Below are 21,752 nucleotides of genomic sequence, written 5' to 3'. Positions count from 1 at the left end.
GGGAAGGGAAGGAGGTAAGGGAGGGAAGGGGGGAGGGAAGGAGGGGCAGCAAAGGAGAGGGGACAAACATGCGGAAAGGTCAAGTCCTTTAGCGTGCTCACACCAGCAACCACCCTGACCCCATAAGTTTCAACTCCTCCCCTCCATGGTCACCACATGAAGATGAAAGAGGAGCAGCCCTGGTCGGTGCATGGAGAATCCGGCAGGCAAGGGGCTGGGGCCACCATCCCTCCATCCAACGGGAGACTTCACCCGAGCAGCAGTTCTGGGGCCCGCCAATTAGTGTCTCTCCTGCATCACCATCGGGGGCTGTGTAGAGCATCCAGAGGGAGGCTGGGACCGCCAAAACAGTAAGGGGTAAATCCTCCAGGGGGGTCCAGAGTCAAACTGGAGGGAAGCAGTGTCTCGCACCAATAGGCTCAATAAATAAGTCATCCAGGGTGTCCCCGAAAGCTGCAGAAGGCAATCTCGGCAAAGAGTAGGTGGGGGCCAGAGGGGGGACGAGGGGCGCAACCAGGGAGAGGGGACACATATGCGGGAATGTCAAGCCCTTCCAGTACAGCGCACTAGGTATCACTCAGACCCCCCAAAGTGCAACTCCCCCCTCTAAGGTCAAGACTCCAGAAGGGAAGATGAGCCGCCCTGGTCTGTACATGAAAGAACCTGCTGCCAAGGGGTTGGGGCCATCATCCCTTCCTCCAATGGGAGATGCCACCTGTCAAGTGGTGCCCCTCCGACAATGTCGTCGGGGTATATGTGGAGCATCCAGGGGGAGGCAGGGACCACCCAAACAGTGAGGGGTAACGCCTCCAATGGGGACCGGTGTCAGACAGGAGGATAGCGGTGTCTTGTACAAGTTGGTTAATTAGACAAGTCATCCAGTATGTTCCTGTGAGCAGCGGAAGGAAAGGTCGGTAGGGATTATGAATGGGTGGGGGCCAGGGAGTGCATAAAACTGCCACCAGATGACCGGGGCAGAGAGGGCAAGGGGATGAAAGTCGGATCTGGTAGGTGGGGGGGGGGTGAGGAGTCTCACTCATATTACTCACGTTGGCCATCCCTTGAAGCTGAGCTCTCTGCATACCCAGGATGTTCTTCTGTATAATCTAGCCTATCTGTATACATTAGCCTGTCTTTTGTACACATTAGCCTCTCTGTATCAACTAGCCGGTCTTCTGTATACACTAGTCCGTCCCTAGCTTGTCTTTTATACACATAGTCTCTCGGTATACCCCGTCTTTCTGTATACATCTTTATACCCTAGCCTCTATGTATAATCTTGCCTCTCATTATACCCCAGCCTGTATTCTGTTTACCCAATTTTGTCTTTTATATAAACTAGCCTGTCTACTGTATAACGTAGCTTCTCATTATACCCCGGCCTCACTGTCAGCTTGTCTCTGTACACTAGCCTCTCTGTTTTCCCTAGTCTCTCTGTTTAAAATAGCCTCTCTGTATACACTAGTCTGTCCGTATACTTTAGCAAGTCTGCACACACTAGCCTCTTTGTGTAAAACAGCCTCTCCCTCAGTATAACCTCGCCTCCATCTCTGCATATCCAGTACGTTCTTCTGTATAATCTAGCCTGTCTTTTGTACACATTAGCCTCTCTGTATAAACTAGCTGGTCTTCTGTATACACTATTCCGTCTGTATACACTAGCAAGTCTGTGTAACCCGGTCTCTCTCTCCCTAGAAAACACCAACCCTGACCCTGACAGAGGAGGAGGGTTTAATAGTCCCTCAGACTCCTCCCACAAATACGGGCTGGCCTGCGGCCAGCCTTCCCACTTGTAATCGGAGTCTTCAAGTGGGAAATGCGATATTACTTAACCACTTCCCACCCGGCCAATGCACATATACGGCCGGGTGGGAGCCGTCTACTTCTGATAGGACGTTCAGGAATGTCAATCAGGGCTCTGTGATTGGCCCTCCTGATCACATGACGGCCGTGTCCAATCACGGCCGTCATGTGATGTAAACAAACAGCCGGTTGCTAGGCAATCGGCTCCTCCTCTCCTCACACAGAAGTCATCGCTGAGGAGAGGAGAGTAGATTGCTGCAGCCGGCTGATGATCAGTGAGTATGAGCTGTTTTTTACAGCTTTTTACTCACTGATCTTCAGTCTAGTGTAAACACACAACACACCACACAGTGTAAACACAGTCCCCACATATGTCCCCATAACACACATGTCCCCAAAACATACATGTCCCCAAAAAATAAAAACACATGTCCCTAATAATAAAAACATGTCCCCCACATATGTCCCACTAAAATCACTTGTCCCAATGATTATGTGCACACATATGTACGTGATCACCTGCACACATATGTACATGATCATTTGCGTACATATGTCCGTGATCACACAAACCAATTATTATACACTTAACGGATTTTTTTTTACCAAAAACATGTAGCAGAATACATTTTGGCTTAAATTTATGACAAAATTTGATTTTATTGGATTTCTTTTAAAATAGAAAAAAGAAAATATTGTTTTTTTTCCAAATTTCCGCTTTTTTGCGCTTATATCGCAAAAAATAAAAAAAGGAGTCGTGAATAAATACCACCAAAATAAATCTCTATTTGTGCGAACAAAATGATAAAAATTTCATTTGGGTACAGTGTAGCATGACCGCGCAATTGTCACTGAAAGCGCTAGAGCGATGAAAGCTGAAAATTGGGCTGGGAAGGAAGGGGGCGAAAGTGCCCTGTATTGTAGTGGTTAAGAACCAAGGCCTGAGGTGTGCCATGGCCTGGATGGTCAGTATGCTTGAAAAGAGGGCAAAAAGACACAAGTATAGGTGGAAAAGGAAAGGTAAAGATCCCATCCATAAAATGACATATGCCCAAACGCCAACTGTAAGTTACCGCTGTGAGAGTAGAACCCACCGACTCTTGACCTGAAGATGAGAAGGAACCCCTTAAGAGCCTGCAAGCTACGCAAACCCAAATGAATGTCCCGTGAAGGATAGGATGAGCCTGATGCCCAAGGTAACCCAGACATGAGAATGAACTTCTTGTGAATGAGAGGATACGTGGGGAAAAGGGAGCAAGGGCTGACCCAAAGAACCCTACAAGAAGATGGCTGAGCAGACTGAAAAAACCCAACACAAGACTGCCTGGGGTATACAGTGAGGCTATTATAATTGGAATGAGGCTGGGGTAATAAGATTGGCTTGGGTATACGGCGAGGTAGACCCTAGAAAAGAAACAGAAATCAGAAAAGTCAAACAAGGTAATACAGATAGGCTAATGTTATTCCCCTGAGCCTGGTGTATACAGAAGAATGGCTAGTGTATACAGAGAGGCTAGTGTGTACAGATGACAAGCTATTGTTTACAGATAGGCTTGTGTATACAGAAGAGAGTCTGGGGAATTCAGTGAGGCCAGTGTATGCAGAGAGGCTGGGACACCGAGACTATTGTAAAAAGAAGGCAGGCTAGTGTATATAGGTTACGGGCACGTGTATACAGAAGACAGAGAGGCTAGTCTATATAGAGGGACTGGTGTACACAGAAAGATTACTGTATACAGAAAGGCTAGCGTGTACAGAAGACATGACTTTATTTTTTGCTAATGCAACTACATCTAAATCATGTAAAGAGTTACAGTGCTTTTTTCATATTTGGTGCTGTTAAAAGGTCAGTAGTGTGTTGTCAGTGGTGATATCAATGTGACAGTTAATGTAGAGAACTACATATATAAAAAATAGAGCAAAAGAGTGCTAAGTTTATTTTGTTAAGTCATTGACTGATAGACGTTAAGTAATTGGCCGTTATTGGTTTGGCAGTACATGGTTTATTTTGATGTAAGATAGTTTTATTCTCTACCTATAGCCGAGTTTTAGACGACTTTATTATTAGCATTAGTCGCATTAATCATATTTATTATGCAGAGTGTAAGTATTGTAGTGAGACGATATTGCTTTTGAAATATTTGTATTATTATACATAGCATTGTTAGTAGACCAATAGGACAATTTACATGGCTTAATATTGCAGAGCGTAATTTAACAGGAAAGAAATCCAAAGCGTTAGTTGCAGTAGCTTCATAAAACTGAGAAATCGTTGCATTATTCTAAATGTAAAAGTTGTTCCGGTAGCACTGAGAAGACTGATATTAGATGAGTGATCTACCCATTCCGTTTACTATTGCAGAGAGATACCGGTTAAATGTTAATATCTTAATATTTATTGCTGCGTGTAAGGTAGAAATAAGATGGTTTTGTGTGAGTTGGTTTACCAGGATATAGAGATCGTAATCTGGTTATTCTAATAATAAATATAGCAAAATAACACAGATTAATATTGAGACAGTATATACAAGTCGAGTTTAAGTGGAAATACAGGAAATGACAGCAACGACGTGTGTAGGTTTTTATCAATCGGGTTCATTACGTGTCTTTAATAATGTAGTAAATATACCCCAAATATAGCATAAGGATAAGAAAGGAAAATAACTGGCAGAGCATGACATGGCAAAAAGACAAACTGCATTAGAAATGTGAATGTGAATTAGAGATGAAATGTCAATCCCCATTGGTAACCATTAATAAAGTTAACACGGCTACGTACAGCAAAGTTTGAGCTAAGCAGCTAAATATTCCTTTATATTGCAGAGCTTAAGTATTGCAGTTGAAAAGAGATCGGAAGCGTTTTTTGCAGTAGCTTCAAAATGACTGAGAAATCATTTCATTACTCTAAATGAAAAAGTTATCCCGGTAGCACTGAGTGGACTGATATTAGATGAGTTATCGTTGTAATACAAATTCAGTTTCCTATAGCAGAGAGATACCAGCTAAATGTAAGAAGAGCAATTGAACTGTTCACATCGGTAGCATTACATTACTCTTAATATGTGAAGCGTGTAAAGAAGCAAAAGATGGTTTTGTATTATCCTAAAAGTAGCAGTATACGTAATAAAGGTGGATTTAGACATAGCAAACCCTATAATCTAATTTAACAAAATTAGAAAGGATAATATTGAGACAGTATAAACAGGTCGAGTTTAAGTGGAAATACACAAAATATCTAGCTTACCTTTACATTGTTCAATAGAGCCTTGCAAAGTAATACCAAGTTAGAATATCGGACTAGCAATTAGATGAGATGATTGCTGTAATCATAAAATATCAGCAACTTGTCTTTAAGGATGAGAAAGTATAATAACCGGAAAAGTATGAAATTTTAAAGAGACAAATTGCATTAGAGATGTGAGATAGACATGAAATGTCAATCCCCATTGGTTACTTACATGAAACCATTAATACAGTTAACGCGGCTACATACAGCAAAGTGTGAGCTAAGCAGCTAAAGGGTATACATTATTTAAGAGTAAATTAACGTAGCTTGTAAATTCCAACGTGTAAATCGTTCCATTAATTTTGTTACGCACGAAGAAACATTTCTCCGTTTCCACTGGTTATCCGCATAATGTATCAGTAACCCTGAAAATTAATAGTGATAGACAGTTTACAATAGGATGTATGCTTGATGTGAATGTAAAATAGTTGCATTATGTGTTATTAATGTAATCAAACTTTATTGCTATCCTTTGCTACTGCAACCACTTTCTCACATTTTGCTGCTTTTAAAAAATGTGTTGCCAGTGTTATGTGTTACAAATGGTTATCAGTGTGACAGTTGAAGTAATATACAAAATAGAGTCAGAAAGAGAATCCTATTGCATAGGGGTAGAGAGATGGTTGCATTATTCTTAATGTGCCGGCTTTAAAAGGTTTACATTACTCATAATATGTGCAGCATGTCTGGTAGCAAATGGATGGTTTTGTGAACATTTTGCATTACCGTACAATTAGCGGTAGACCTCATCGAAGTGAATAGATTTAACTGGTTTTGAGATAGTACTCTCTATTTCTAATAATAAATAAAGCAAAATAAGTCAGGATGGTGTGTCGTCAGTGGTGATATCAAAGTGACAGTTGATGTGGAGAATTACAAATATGCAAAAGAGTGCAAAGTTTATTTTGTTAAGTCATTGACTGATAAGTAATTTTTTAAGTTATTGGCCGTTATTGTTTTGGCAGTACATGGTTTATTTTGATGTATGATAGTTTTATTGCATGCTTGATGTGGGTGATTAAAATCGTGTAGTCTATATTTAGCATAAGAATGAAAAGGCATAACATGGCAATGAGACAAACTCCATTAGAGATGCGAACTAGATGAAATGATGAAATGTGTCTGTATATCCAAGATTGTCTATTGTTATCACTTAGCCTACCCTCTAAATTCACTAGCCTCTCTATATACACGAGCATGTTTTCTGTTTCTGTATACATTACTCTGTCTTCTTTACACCCTGGCCTGTCTTCTATATACACTCTGTTATACACTAGTTTCTCTGTATACACTAGCCGGTCTTCTGCATACAAAAGCCTGTCTTCGGTATACACTAGCCTATTTTCTGAATACACTAGCCCGTCTTCTGTATGCCCTAGCCTGTCTTCTGTAAACATTAGTCTCTCTGTATAAACTAGCATCTCTCTATACCCCAAACTGTCCTCTGTAAACACTTGTCTCTCTTTATAGCCTGTCTAGCCTTTCATCTGTACACACTAGCTTCTCTGTATACACTAAAGAGGCTTCTATATAAAATAGCTTCACTGTATGCACTAGCCTCTCTGTATAATCTAGCCTTTATTCTGTATTCACTAGCCTTTCTTCTGTATGCTGTAGTCTTCTATATATACTAGCTTCTCTGTACACCCTTGCATCTCTATAAACACTGTGTAAACTAGCCAGTCTTATTTACACACTCGCCGACTGTATACACTAGACTCTCTGAATACCTAGCCTATGTTCTGAATACACTAGCCCGTCTTCTGTCTTCTGTATGCCCTCTCTGTATAAACTAGCATCTCTCTATACCCCAAACTGTCCTCTGTAAACACTTGTCTCTCTTTATAGCCTTTCTAGCCTTTCTTCTGTACACACTAGCTTCTCTGTATACACTAAACAGGCTTCTATATAAAATAGCTTTACTGTATGCACTAGCCTCTCTGTATAATCTAGCCTCTCTTTATACCCTAGATAGTGTTCTGCATACACTAGCCTCTCCGTAGAAGCCAGCCTTTATTCTGTATTCACTAGCCTTTCTTCTGTATGCTGTAGTCTTCTATATATACTAGCTTCTCTGTACACCCTTGCATCTCTGTAAACCCTGTGTAAACTAGCCAGTCTTATGTATACACTCGCCGACTGTATACACCAGACTCTCTGAATACACTAAACCCTCTGTATACTACATCCTGTCTTCTGTATACACTAGACTGTAAAAATTAGCTAGAATACACCAGCCTGTCTTCTGTACCCACTAGACTCTCTGTATAAACTACCCAGTCTTCTGTATACACTATCAGCTTTGATGTATACCCAAGCCTATCTTCTGTATATGCACTGTCCTTTCTGTATACACTCGACTCTCTCTTTACACTAATCTCTCTATATACACTAACATCTTTGTATATACTAGCCTCTCTTTAAACTAGCCTCTCTGTGTACCCCAGCCTCACTGTTTACTCTAGCATCTCTGTATACTCAAGCCTATCTGCATGCACGAGTCTGTATTCTGTATTCACTAGCGTTTCTTCTGTATGCTGTAGTCTTCTTTATATACCAGCTGCTCTGTACACCCTTGCATCTCTGTAAACACTGTGTAAACTAGCCAGTCTTATTTATACACTCGCCGACTGTATACACTAGACTCTCTGAATACCTAGCCTATGTTCTGAATACACTTGCCCGTCTTCTGTCTTCTGTATGCCCTCTCTGTATAAACTAGCATCTTTCTATACCCCAAACTGTCCTCTGTAAACACTTGTCTCTCTTTATAGCCTGTTTAGCCTTTCTTCTGTACACACTAGCTTCTCTGTATACACTAACCAGGCTTCTATATAAAATAGCTTCACTGTATGCACTAGCCTCTCTGTATAATCTACCCTCTCTTTATACCCTAGAGAGTGTTCTGCATACACTAGCCTCTCCGTAGAAGCCAGCCTTTATTCTGTATTCACTAGCCTTTCTTCTGTATGCTGTAGTCTTCTATATATACTAGCTTCTCTGTACACCCTTGCATCTCTATACACCAGACTCTCTGAATACACTAAACCCTCTGTATACCACAGCCTGTCTTCTGTTTACACTAGACTTTAAAAACTAGCTAGAATACACCAGCCTGTCTTCTGTATCCACTAGATTCTCTGTATACACTACCCAGGCTTCTGTATACACTGTCAGCTTGGATGTATACCCAAGCCTGTCTTCTGTATACACTAGTCTCTCTATATGCACTGTCCTATCTGTATACACTCGACTCTCTCTATACACCAACATCTTTGTATATACTAGCCTCTCTTTAAACTAGCCTCTCTGTGTACCCCAGCCTCACTGTTTACTCTAGCATCTCTGTATACTCAAGCCTATCTGCATACACGAGTCTGTATTCTGTATACACTAGCCTCTCTTTAAACTAGCCTCTCTGTATACCCCAGAATAACTGTATACTATAGCCTCTCTGTATACACTAGCATTTCTGTACACATCACCCTATCTGTATTCACTAGCCTCTCTGTATACCCCAGCCTGCCTCTCTCTATACACTAGCTTTTCTTCTGAATATAATAGTCTCAGTCTCTCTTTATAACCAAGCCTGTTTTCTCTATACATTAGCATGTGTCCTGTATACACTAGCCTGTCTTCTTTATTCTCTAGCCTACCTTCTGTATACCTTAGCCTCTCTGTATAAACTAGCCTTCCTTCTATATACACTGCCATATATGAGGTAAACAAAGAGTCTAGTGTACATAAACGACAGGCTAGAGTATAAAGAGAGGATAGGGTATACAGAAGAAAGCCTAGTGTATACAGAACACAGGCTAGTACCCTGAGCCTGGGTGAGAGAGGATGAGGAGCATTAGGAGGGCTTGGTCTCTCACATCCGACCAAGCCATGATGTGGCTCAACACATCCAGCTGCCGAAAATAAGGACAAGCGTGGGAGGCACACAACACCCACTGTAACAGTGCTAGGTTCCTGCATTACAGAAACAGAACACCAGCAATAAGGGGTATCTTCAGGTGTATACTGTGCAGGAGGCACACAACACCCACTCTAACTTCTGCACTGCCGATGCCTGTATTGCAAAAATTGAACACCAGTAATAAAGGGTAGCTTCAGGTGTGTACTGTGCAGGAGGCACATAACACCCACTGTAACAGTGCTAGGTTCCCAAGCAGTAAAGACACTGTCCCTGCCTATCGTCCTCTTTCCCTGACCGCCGCAACACACTATACAAGGCCGCCGCGCTGGCTGCCTTATATAGTGTGGGGTGTGTACTAAACCCCCTTGAGCTATAATTGGCCACAGGAATACTGCCTGTGGTCAATTGTGGCTCTCCTCTCAGAGGATGTCACATCTGTTCTTATTATATAGAACTTATTATGCTCCTCGTAAACTTTTTCAATTTGGCCGAACGGCCGGACGCAAGTTGCCCCCGGTGCGGGAACATGGGGGGAGACATGATGCACATGTTTTGGAGATGCCCGAAGTTGATCTGCTACTGGACGGAGGTGACAGGAACCATTGATCGGGTGTTTGGAACCTCCACCAGGATGGAGGCGAAGTATTGTCTCCTGGGATTAGTTGAAGGAGTTGGAAACCCGGGAAGCAGCCAGATGGCAGTTCTGAGATGCCTATTTCAGGCAAGTAAACTGATTGCCCAACCCTGCTTAGCCTCCAATGTTGGCATTGACTTGTTTTTTTTAGCTTGTTTCCCAAGATCACCATGTTGGCGTTTGTCAAGATGGTTGAGAGTGCCCAAAGAGATCGCCTATGGCCCCATCCCCTTGAAAGTGCCCGATCTTGTCTGATCTCGGAGGTTAAGCATTGTCGGGCCTGATTAGTAACTGGATGGAAGACCGACTGTGAATACCAGGTGCCGTATGCTTATTTCTTGATCATACATCACGGGACACAGGATCATTACATAATGAGTTATATAGGCACCTCTGGTGATGGGACACTGGTTAACCCCCAATTAAGGAGAATTCCTTCCCTATATAACCCCTCCCATATGGGAGGCACCTAATTTTTCCCTTTGCCAGTGGTGGTTTGTCACATAAAACATGTGCTATGAAGAAAGTTCTGTGCAGGTCCCTGCGGGGGCCTAAGGGCTACAACAAACCGGATCCATATCTCGGGCCGATATTTTGACTCCCAAGATGATATGGTACCCGGGCCTCATCATCTGAAGAAACGAGGTTTTGCCTGTAAGTCCTCTCCTATTGGAAGACTGGGCTCTGGGAAAACCAGACTTACTGTACTATTTACATAGTGGCACGAAAGTTTCTGGCAGAGTCTTTTACAAGGTCCAGGTAGGAGGTTCTTCTGAGAAGGAACCCCAAAAAAAACCTGAAGGTTGGCACAACTCTGCCCGCCGTGATGGGTGAAGGCTGGAATCTGTCTGTTTTCAGCAATTCCTGCGGCGAGGACAGGTAAGGGAAGTTAATCCTGTATAAATTATATTATGGATTTCTTCATTGAGTAGTTGTATGTCTTACTTGGTTTCCACCACTAGGGGGAGTAAGAGCAGCCTGATGCATACTTACATGCCTTTCAGATACACACGCTCAGTGAAGCCTGGTTCTCCCAGATGACTCATGTCTCCACTGCAATCTCAGCCACAATGAAGGTAATACGTAGTCTGGGGGTCCCAGACAGCTCCGATGGCAATTCCCTTCCCCCCTGGATACCGGCAGTCCTCGTGCACGCACACCAAGCACGCTTCCGTGCTAATGGAGGAGGCGGGAGTGTGTTTGCGAGCCGCGTCGTTCGGTGTGCACGGCGCTGTACTGCGCAGTTTTACAGCCCAGAGCGTCAGGGGGCTGTAAGTGGAGACACAGGAGCTGTGGGCAGTAAGCATCCCAAGGGATTGGATCCAGGCAAACCTAAGACAAACCTACTCAGCATCAGGTTGTGCAGTTTAAGCATATGTATTTATTGTGAGACTTTAAGCACAACAGTGATTGCACTTTGTACTAGTACCTCTGCTTTGTAGCTTAGGACTATGTCTCCTTGTAAGAGGGTCTCAGGGGGAGATAACAAGGACACTGGTAAGTCACCGCCTAGGTCTAGGGGTTCTAAAAATGCCTGTAGGTTACCATCCCCCCCCTGCAAGACTGGAGTCAGCCTCACAGGATGAGTCAGTGCCCCTGTCAGGATTTGCAGCCTCTCCTGATATTTCAGCCCCGGTATACATCACTGAGGACTCCCTTAGGGCTACATTGGAAGGTTTTGAAGGGAGAATCATGAATTTTATTTCAGCTTCCCTGAAAGAAAGCAGGAAAAGGGGTAGATCCCCTCCCTCTGCTGAGATTCCTCTTTCAGATGACACTTCTGACAATGAGGAGAGATCCCTATCTTGGGACAGGTATCTTGAGCAGTCGGATGAATCAGAGGAAGAGGAGAGAGTCCCCTCCTCCCAGGCGCTCAGAAAACAGGTGCAGTATTATACTGAATTGGTGCGTACCACATTCAGAATGCCTGCTGCTGAGATCGCTACGTCCTCTGTTTCTTCCCTGGGAGTCAGGAAAATCCCACAACCTGCCTTTTCCTTTCCAATTAATCCCTTAATGGATAAATTGTTGTATGAGGATTGGGGACATCCCGATAAACTGTTTGCTCCTCCTAAAAGGTTTTCTATGCTTTATCCTCTGGAGGAAAGTTTCACCAAGAAATGGGGGGTCCCATCTGTCGATGCGGCTGTTTCTTGCGTGAATAGAAATCTGACCTGTCCTTTGGATAATGCTCAGGTATTTAAAGATCCAACTGATAAGAAGCTGGAAACATTATTAAAAGCCTCCTTTTGGGGGGGCGTGTCCTGACCATGGAGGAGTGAGGAAGTGCTTCACCTCAGCTCCGCTCCATCGCCGCACATATCAGCTGCCCTCAGCGGGGAAATCCGATCCACATCACCGGGCTCAATGTCCCAACGATCCCGGCAGTCTTCCCGACCGCCGCAGGGTAACAAGAAGCGGCAGGGACAGCTGGATCAGTTCTTCCCGGGCCCCCACAGACAGGGCCGCGATGGACCCAATATTGACCGGGAAACTTCAGAAAGCTGGGAAATCCTCACAGCCTGCTACAGCGACGCCTTCCCAGTCGACCGGACCGTCTCCCCTGGCTTCTCCGGTGCCCTCCCCAGGATCGGTAAGCGATTCGGCCCCCCCTGCATCCCCCGGGTCCCTGGATGGCCGCTCAGAGGTCTCAGACCTCATGGGAGATGACACAATACGCCGCCATATTATGTCTCTCCCCACCAGAGAGGACCTAGAAAAGTTCACTAGCAGAGTGGAGAAGGCTTTCACCGCTGATATTGCCCAGCTTAAAGCTGATACTACACATCTGGGTCACAGAGTGGAGGCCCTGGAGGAAAAACTAGAGGAGACTCTCCCCGCTATTGCTCTGCTGCAATCTAGGTGCCAAACACAAGACCATCAGCTTGAGGTACTGCTGGGGCAATTGGATGATGTTGAAAACCGCAGCAGGAGGGCCAATATCAGGATCAGGGGGCTCCCGGAGGCTACTGGACCCAGGGATATTGTCCCCACTCTGACTGATATCTTTAGGGACATATTGGGACTCCCAGCCACTGCTCCTATTGAAATAGACCGAGCCCACAGAGCACTGCGCCCCCCGTCTCAAGACGCTGACAATCCCAGGGATATAATCTGTAAACTTCACAAATATACTATCAAGGACCGGATTATGAAAAAAGTGCGGGGTAAGCCCTTTTATGATTTTGATGGTGCTCCACTGACTTTCTATCAGGATCTCTCGCGGCGCACCCTCATGCGGCGGAGAGCCCTTCGCCCGCTCCTTTCTGTGCTCCAGGCTGCAGGACTGTCCTACCGCTGGGGCTTCCCCTTCTCTCTGCATGTGCTTAAGGATGGCAGGCAGGTGACCCTGCGCACAAAAGACGATCTTCCACATTTTCTATCCTCTCTGGGGCTGAATCCCGTGGACTTTCTGGATTGTAGAGGACCCCCGAGCGACTTGCTTGTCCCCCCCCTTCCTCACAGATGGTCTACAGTCACACGCAAGCATCGACGGAGGGACAGACATAGTTCAACCCGCAACTCTTCAGTGGTTCCTTCTACCACCCGAGACTGATACCGAGCCTGGGCTGTGTGATAGACGGCTGATTGCGGACTTTTTCTACTATGATTGCTGGTGTCTGGGCCTCCCCCCACGGGAATTGTAAATGGGATGTTTTGACCCTGTACCCCCCCCCCCCCCCGGGTGTTCCAGGGACCTGGATGTGCCCTATGTGGCCGAAGACTGTGGCTGCCGTGGCCGCAAGAATTTTTGGTGACTTCTCTCCAGCCCTTGTTACTGTTTGACTATCAGATTAGGCCTACAGGGCGGAGAATGTTTACATTCCCAATGTTGGAAGGTGGTCTGCCACGGCGCCCCCTTTTTCTTCCCTTTGCGGGGCACCAGGGGTGGGGGGAGGGTTTTTTTTTAATGTGTTTTGGTTTCTGTTTTTATTTCCCCCTTTTCTTTTGCCATCGTAGCTACCTCCGTGACCCCCCCCCTCCGCGGTCTGCAGTTTGCTGTGCGGCTACCGTGGCGGGGGGGCCTCTGCCAGGGATCGGCCAGACTCCACGTCCCCGAATGCAATCAGCCCACACTGGGCTTCACCCCTTTTTTCCTCCTCTTTTATTTTTTACTTTTGTTGCTTTTTTGGATCGGTTTTTCTCCCGAATTGAGGCTATTCTGCTCTCAGATGTGGTGGGCGGGGCGGGGACCTTCCTTTTCCCCCTTGTTTTGGTTTACGTTCCCCACATAGGCCATCCATCCATGGGTTTAGTTCCCTGTTGGGACTTTAGGAGGGAGCTAGGAGCCCCCCCGGATAGTGGGGTGGGTCCCATCTCCCCCCAAACTGCTGCATTGTCTAATTTTGATGTAGCTGTTTTGTTTTTATGTTGTTGGTATTTTTGTACTATTTTTTTGTGTTTTTTATCTCCCTATCTCTCCCCTTTTCTTCTCCCTCTTTTTTCACTCCCACCTTTTCCTAGGAGCCTGCTGTTGCTGCGGTCCTTACACCAGGCGGGTTGGGACGCTTGCCCAGTCCTCCACCCTCCAACTCTCCCATGTCTACACTCCAGGTAATTTCCTACAATTTACGGGGTCTCTGCTCTCCGGGGAAGAGGAACAAATTGTGGTGGGAACTTAAAAATTTGAAGGCCCAAGTGGTCTTCCTGCAGGAAACACATTTCACCAGCCATTCCCTACCCAGGTTGCCCACCCATATGTTTAATCAGTGGTTTCACAGTACATCTCCTAAGGCCAAGTCCAGAGGGACTGCCATAGCGTTCCATAAGACGTGCCCTTTTCAGCCAGTGGATAACAAAATTGACCCTCAGGGCCGATTTGTTTTCCTAAAGGGCACCTTCCTGGACGCTACCCTTGACCTATTGACAGACTTTAAAGCCGGGTATTTAATTTTAGGCGGGGACTTTAATGTCTGCCCGGACCATCTGCTCGACACTTCGAGCACCCGACCCTCACACTCCCATGCCTTTTTCAAACACTTTCGCAAATCACTGCAGGCACACCTTTTACTTGATATCTGGAGGATTTTGCATCCCTCGGGACGAGACTTTAGCTATTACTCGTCCGTCCATGACGTATACACGTGCATAGACCATGTCTATGTTGACCGTCCCACGCTTGAGCTTCTGTAGACGGCATCCATTGGCAGCATCACCCTTTCGGACCATGCACCGGTTGGCGTGACCATTCAATTACCATCTGGTCCCCACAGGGCCTGGACGTGGAGACTGAACGAAAATCTCTTGGATGACTCTGCTGCGGTTGCCAAGGTGTCGGAGACCATCTCCCACTATTTTAGGGAAAACGCCTCGGATGAGATAAGTGCGGGTGTGCTTTGGGAGGGGCACAAAGCCGTGATTAGAGGGGAACTGATATCATTGGGTTCCCAAATCAAGAAAGCACGTCAAGAGGATTTCAACAGGGTTCTGGCCGCCTTACAGGCGGCAGAACTCTCCCATAAGCAGGGGGGGAGCCCAGAGGCTAAGCAGAAGCTTTTTGAATTGCGTGACCTGTTTTTACGTTTATTAGATCGCCACACGTGTAGGCAGGCCAGGCATCTTTCACACAGGTACTATGAACATGGAAACAAATGCGGCCGTATGCTGGCCAGGGCCCTTCGCAAGAAACATTCTCAAGCTTATGTACAGAAGCTCCGTTCCCCCTCGGGTGCCGTTTTGGGTCCAATCCAACAAGATTGCCTCGGGGTTCCAGGAATTTTACGCCCAACTTTATAACCTTTCCCCAGCCTCGCCCGCACACGCTCAGCCTCCCAAGTCTGCTGCCATTCAAGAATTTTTAGCGTCGGCGAGAGTCCCTACACTTACGGCGGAACAATGCGTCGACTTGGAGCGGCCGATTTCGCCGGAGGAAATTGCGCTAACGGTGAAATCCATGCCCAAGGGCAAGAGCCTGGGATCGGATGGTTTTTCGGGGTTCCTACTATAAGATCTTCCTGCCCCTCTTAACGCCACATATGTGCACCTACTTTAATTCCATTGCGGAGGGGAAGCCTATCCCAACCGAAGCACTGTTGGCACACATTACGGTGCTGCCAAAAGAGGGCAAAGATCCTACCGTCCCCCAGAGCTATCGACCGATTTCCCTTCTTAACGTCGATATTAAGATTCTAGCAAAAGTCCTGGCAAACAGACTTTGGAGTCTTATGCCCCAAATTATTCACTCAGACCAAGCAGGGTTTATTCGTGGCAGGGAGGCGAGAGATAACTCCATCAGGGCAATCCAACTCATTCATTGGGCACGTAACAGTCCTGATCCTAAACCTTGTATCGTCCTTTCGATGGACGCCGAAAAGGCGTTTGACCGCGTCGACTGGGGGTACTTATGGGCGGTACTGGAGGCTCAGGGGTTGGGGACGCATATGATGTCCTCGATTATGGCCTTGTACTCCACTCCGTGTGCACAGGTGAAGGTGAATGGGGTGCTTTCCTCCCGGTTCCCGATTCGAAACGGCACGAGACAGGGGTGTCCACTGTCTCCTCTCCTTTTTGCCTTGGTACTGGAACCACTGCTCTGCAGGGTGAGGGTGAACGCAGACATTAGAGGCCTGAAGGTTGGGATGACGGAGCACAAACTGTCGGCGTATGCGGACGATGTGCTCCTTTATCTCTCTGAACCCCTGATCTCGTTGCCGGTTCTGTTGAAGGAGCTGAGGACTTTTGGTGAGTTATCCAATTTCAAGATAAACCTTTCCAAATCGGAGATTTTGCCTATTCACCTCGCCCCGCCTCAAGCGGACCACCTGCAATTAGCATTCCCCTTTACCTGGGCCACGTCTTCTATTAAATACCTGGGCATCCAGTTGACCAACTGCTTTGATGCCTTATATGCCGCTAATTTCCCCCCCTTATTACATGCGATCAAGGCGGATTTGTTGCAGTGGACCAAAACCGCTTTTACGTGGTTCGGCCGCATTAATATTATTAAAATGAATATCCTGCCCCGAGTATTATTCTTTTTACAAATGATACCCATCTCCCTCCCTAAACTGTTTTTTACCCAATTGAATAGCATTCTGTCGACATTTGTGTGGAACACAAAGAAACCTCGAATAGCCATGGCCTTGCTGAAACGCTCGAAGCTGACGGGGGGTCTGGGGGTTCCGGATATCCAGAGGTACCACAGGGCTATTGTTCTACAGAGGATACTTAATTGGAAATTTCATACTAAGTCAAAAGTGTGGGTCTCTCTGTAAAAATGGCTAGCTGGGAGAGATTTGGCTTATGCGCCCTGGTTGTCCCCGGAATATAGGGGGTTATCGGTGGATGTCTCCCCGCTCACTGTACAGTCTCTTTTGATTTGGGACAAACTGAACAAGACGCTGGGCCTATCCCCCCCTGTTTCTCCGCTTGCCCTGCTGGGAGGGTTCTTATGGTTCCTGCCAGGGGAGCGGAGGGCCTTTTTTGTCCCCTGGGCAGCTGACGGGAATGCCAGTTGTGGACAGTTTCTCAGCGGTGGCCAAATGGTCAGCTATGAATCCCTGCAGACCGGGCATGCGCAGACAGCTATGAATTTTTGGCGATACAGGCAATTGCACCACTTTTTTGAAGCCCATGGCCACTTAATCAGGGACGAAGCGCACCTTACACCATTTGAGCGTTTTTTTGTAGCAGATGAACCCACTCCCCACCTGATCTCCGAATTATATCACTTGCTGGGCTGTGTTACCGAGGTCGCTAGACCGACATACATACGGGTCTGGGAGAGGGAGCTACAACCGCGGCCCAACTGTCCCACCTCTACAAACTCACGTACGCTAGCTCCATGGAGTCCAAAACCCAAGAAACTAATTTTAAAGTACTGTCTCGCTGGTACAGAGTGCCGGCAGACTTAGCACGTATCTACCCTTCGGTATCGGACCGGTGCTGGAGGGAATGTGGCCAATTGGGCACCCTCCTTCATATTTGGTGGGATTGCCCACGAATCAAGCCATTCTGGGAGGACATCCGATCCCGCATAGAGGCAGTTTTGCATCTTGATGTGCCACTGTCTCCGGCCAACTATCTTTTGCACATTCCTCCGATCCCGATTGGTAGATACAAAAAAAGCCCTCTGCCGCATCTGTTGAACGCGGCCAGACGTCTTATACCGATTTACTGGAAACAAACTAGGACTCCCACAGTGGAGGACTGGGTCAAAAAAGTGAATGACATCAGAGAAGCGGAATATTGGGTGGCAACCTGTAGGGGTACACGGGCTAAGTGTGACAGCATATGGCAATCATGGACAGTCTACATGTCCGAAACTATATACGCTACCTCCAGTCTGGACTTGGCTCTACTGGAGCTAGCGGAACCCTCTTTGAGATCCCGCACACACAATGATGTTCCCACCTAGTGGCTGTTTTTCACCTTCTTGCCCCATGGACGGAGAGACGACTTTGCTGCTGAGACTCGCCTGGTGCTGGACCGCTGCACTTCGCAGGGATGTCAAGTAGGCTCCACCCTCCTCCCTTACCCTATCCCCCAATCCCCTCTCTACCCCTTCTTGCCTCTCTCTCACCCTTCCTACTGTTCTTTTTTACCTTCTTTCTCTGTATTCCACACTATAAGATGTTGCCTTTTATTGACCTACGTGGTATTGAGCTGTGGTGGTGCGTTAGGCTTCCTGTGGGCTGGCTGGCCCTGCGGCCACTTTGTTTGGCTGACGGGGGGAATCCCTCTGTCCGGAGGGGTCCATGCTGGGACGTCCCTCCTGGGCGGGGGGGTTGCTGTGGGCCTGTCCTACCCCCGGGGGACGCTCGGGAGAGGTTGCTGGAGGTGATTGTGCCCCCCTCTCCTGGGCGGCCCCTGGGGGTGGTCCCATGCCTCCCCGGCTTTTTGTATGACGGGAGGTGGGGGACTGGGCTCCGGCCCGTCCTCTCCTTTCCGCTCAGAGGCACCTTGGAGCGGGGCCCTAGCCCACGGAGGCCGGACTTGATGTGTATGAGCTAGAAGACACTCCAGACGTTCATCTCCACCCGTTTGCCTAATAAGTTCTATATAATAAGAACAGATGTGACATCCTCTGAGAGGAGAGCCACAATTGACCACAGGCAGTATTCCTGTGGCAGAAGAAATCCTGAGGGAGAAAGCCTGCCAAGCAGAGCCCGAAAGCTTCCTTGTGAAGGAGCGCCCCCGCTCGGCCAAGTGGGGGGAAGGCTCTTGCAGTTTGCAGAAGCCTGGCGGGAAGAGATCCGGGATGAGTGGGTGGTCTCTTCGGTATCTCTGGGCTACAAGCTGGAGTTTCAGGAGATTCCACCTTCTCGCTTTCTAAGGTCAAGGATCCCCAGGGACCCAGTAAAGCAAAAACCGCTATTTCTGGCCTTAGATCACTTACTATCCCAGGGGGTGATAGTAGAAGTGGACCCAAAAGAACAGGGTTCAGGGTTTTACTCGAATCTCTTCACCGTTCCAAAGCCAAATGGAAGTGTCAGACCTATCCTGGATCTGAAGGATCTGAACCGGTTTTTACGCATCCGGTCCTTCTGAATACAGTCAATTCGCACTGTGGTCTCCTCCCTGCAAGGGGGAGAGTTTATGGCATCAATAGACATCAAGGATGCATATCTCCATGTGCCAATTTTTCCCGCACACCAAAAGAATCTAAGGTTTGCGGTAGAGCGGCGCCATTTTCAATTTGTGGCCTTGCCGTTCGGGCTAGCTACGGCCCCACGAGTCTTCACAAAGATTCTGGACCCTCTCTTGGCAAACCTAAGAGCTCAGGGTATAGCCGTCATGGCTTATCTAGACGATTTGCTTCTCATAGAGAAAACAGTAGCACTCCTGAACCACAGTGTTACCAGAACACTAGAACAGCTGGAACGCCTAGGTTGGATTATAAACCTAGAAAAGTCGTCCCTACAGCCTGCTACCAGGTTGGAATACCTGGGTATGGTTATCGACACTGCTCAGGGCAAGGTGTTTCTACCAAGGCCAAAAGCCTTGGCCATTGGTGATCTGGTGCGTCTAATTCTGGGCAGAAGATCTTCCCCCATTCGGTTGTGCATGAGACTCTTTGGGAAAATGGTCGCCTCCTTCGAGGCCGTTCCATTCGCCCAGTTCCACTCAAGGCCTCTGCAAAGATTCATCCTTGCGGCTTGGAACAGGAAGCCCCAGTCCTTGGATCTTCCTATGCGTCTATCCCCAGGGACACGCAAGAGTCTCGTCTAACGAGTCTAAGAGTCTCGTTACAAACCGAGAATTTGCTGAAAGGCAAAACTTTTCTTCCTCTTCCATGGAAGATTATTATGACAAATGGCAGCCTGACAGGCTGGGGAGCAGTGTTGGAGGAGACGTGCTCGCAGTGGAAATGGTCTGCGATCGAGAAGCTATTGCCCATAAATGTCTTGGAGATCCGGGCAGTTTATATGGCTCTCATAAACTGGTCTTTCAGACCTGTTCGGGTTCAGTCCGACAATACCACAGCAGTGGCCTATATCAATCACCAGGGCGGTACCAGAAGTCTGGTTGCTCAAAAAGAGGTGAATCGTATACTTGTCTGGGCAGAAAGGCATGTTCCATGCCTTTCTGCAGTCTTCATTCCAGGAGTGGAAAATTGGCAGACAGATTTTCTGCGCCGCCAGCAGTTGTGCCTAGGAGAATGGGCTCTGCACCCCGACGTGTTTTGGAACATATGTCACAGGTGGGGTACTCCAGACGTAGATCTGTTTGCGTCCAGGTTCAACAGAAAACTGGACAAATTCGTGTCAAGGACAAGAGATACACTCGCTCAGGGGTCGGATGCTCTGACAGTTCCCTGGGATCAGTACAATTTGATTTATGTCTTCCCCCCGTGCCCGCTTCTGTCGCGGTTCCTGGGAAGAGTCTAGAGGGAAACAAAGTCGCTTCTTTTGGTAGCCCCGGCTTGGCCCAGGCGACCGTGGTACGCAGAGATCATGAAGTTGGCAGTAGGCAGGCCGTGGATCCTCCCTCTCCGGCCAGATCTGCTCTCACAGGGTCCAATTTACCATGCTGCTTTACACAGTCTGAATTTGACGGTTTGGCTGCTGAGACCCACATTCTGAGAGACCGTGGGCTTTCGGGGCCAGTCCTTTCTACTCTGGTCAATGCCAGAAAGCCGGCCTCCAGGCTTATTTACTACAAAATCTGGAGGGCATATGTTTCCTGTTGTGAACTCAGGGAATGTCATCCTAGAAAGTATGTCATTAGCAGGATCTTGGCCTTCCTCCAGTCAGGCCTAGAAATGAATTTGGCCATAAGCACTATCAAGGTGCATATTTCGGCCTTGTCAGTGTTTTTTCAGAAACCACTTGCATCACATTCCCTGGTGCGGGCTTTCATCCAGGGGGCTATGCGGATAAGGCCGCCAGTCAAACCTTCGGTATGCCCATGGGATCTGAATTTGGTTCTCTCAGCTTTGCAGGGGCAACCTTTTGAACCTTTGCATCAGGCTTCGTTAGTTCTTTTGACTAAAAAATTGGTTTTCTTGGTAGCCATATCCACGGCTAGAAGAGTGTCAGAACTAGCAGCTCTCTCCAGTAAAGAACCGTATCTAATTATTCATAAGGACCTGGTGGTAATGCGTCCCAACAGGTCCTTTCTGCCTAAGGTGGTTTCAGGATTCCATTTGAATCAAGATGTAAGCCTACCATCCTTTTTTCTGGACCCACAGTCTGCAGAAGAAGAATCTTTGCACACTTTGGATGTGGTAAGGGCAATCAGTATCTATCTTCAGGCAACTGCACAGATAAGGAAAACTGATTGCTTATTTATTTTGCCGGAAGGCCCTAGGAAGGGTCAGGTGGCATCAAAATCCACTCTCTCATGGTGGATTAGACAGATTATTTCTCAGGCCTATAGTGTTAAAGGGAAGATCCCTCCTTTTCAAGTGAAAGCGCACTCAACTAGGGCTGTAAGTGCTTCTTGGGCAGTGCATCACCAGGCCTCCCTGGCTCAGATCTGTAAGGCTGCAACTTGGTCATCAGTCCACATATTCACCAGATTCTATCAGGTGGATGTCAGAGGGCAAGAGGATATCGCCTTTGGGCGCAGTGTACTGCAGGCTGCAGTTTAGGTCCTCTGGTCCTTGGCGGTCTATATATTATGATCTGTGTCTCCCTCCCCTCAATCTGAGCATTGCTTTGGGACAT

This window comes from Lithobates pipiens, unplaced genomic scaffold (genome assembly GCF_037356315.1).
Source record: "Lithobates pipiens isolate NorthernLeopardFrog02 unplaced genomic scaffold, aLitPip1_a1.2 Scaffold_19, whole genome shotgun sequence".
NCBI classification, from domain to species: Eukaryota; Metazoa; Chordata; class Amphibia; order Anura; family Ranidae; genus Lithobates; species Lithobates pipiens.
The sequence above is the reverse complement of the archived record's forward strand: the minus strand, read 5'-3'. Positions refer to the sequence as shown.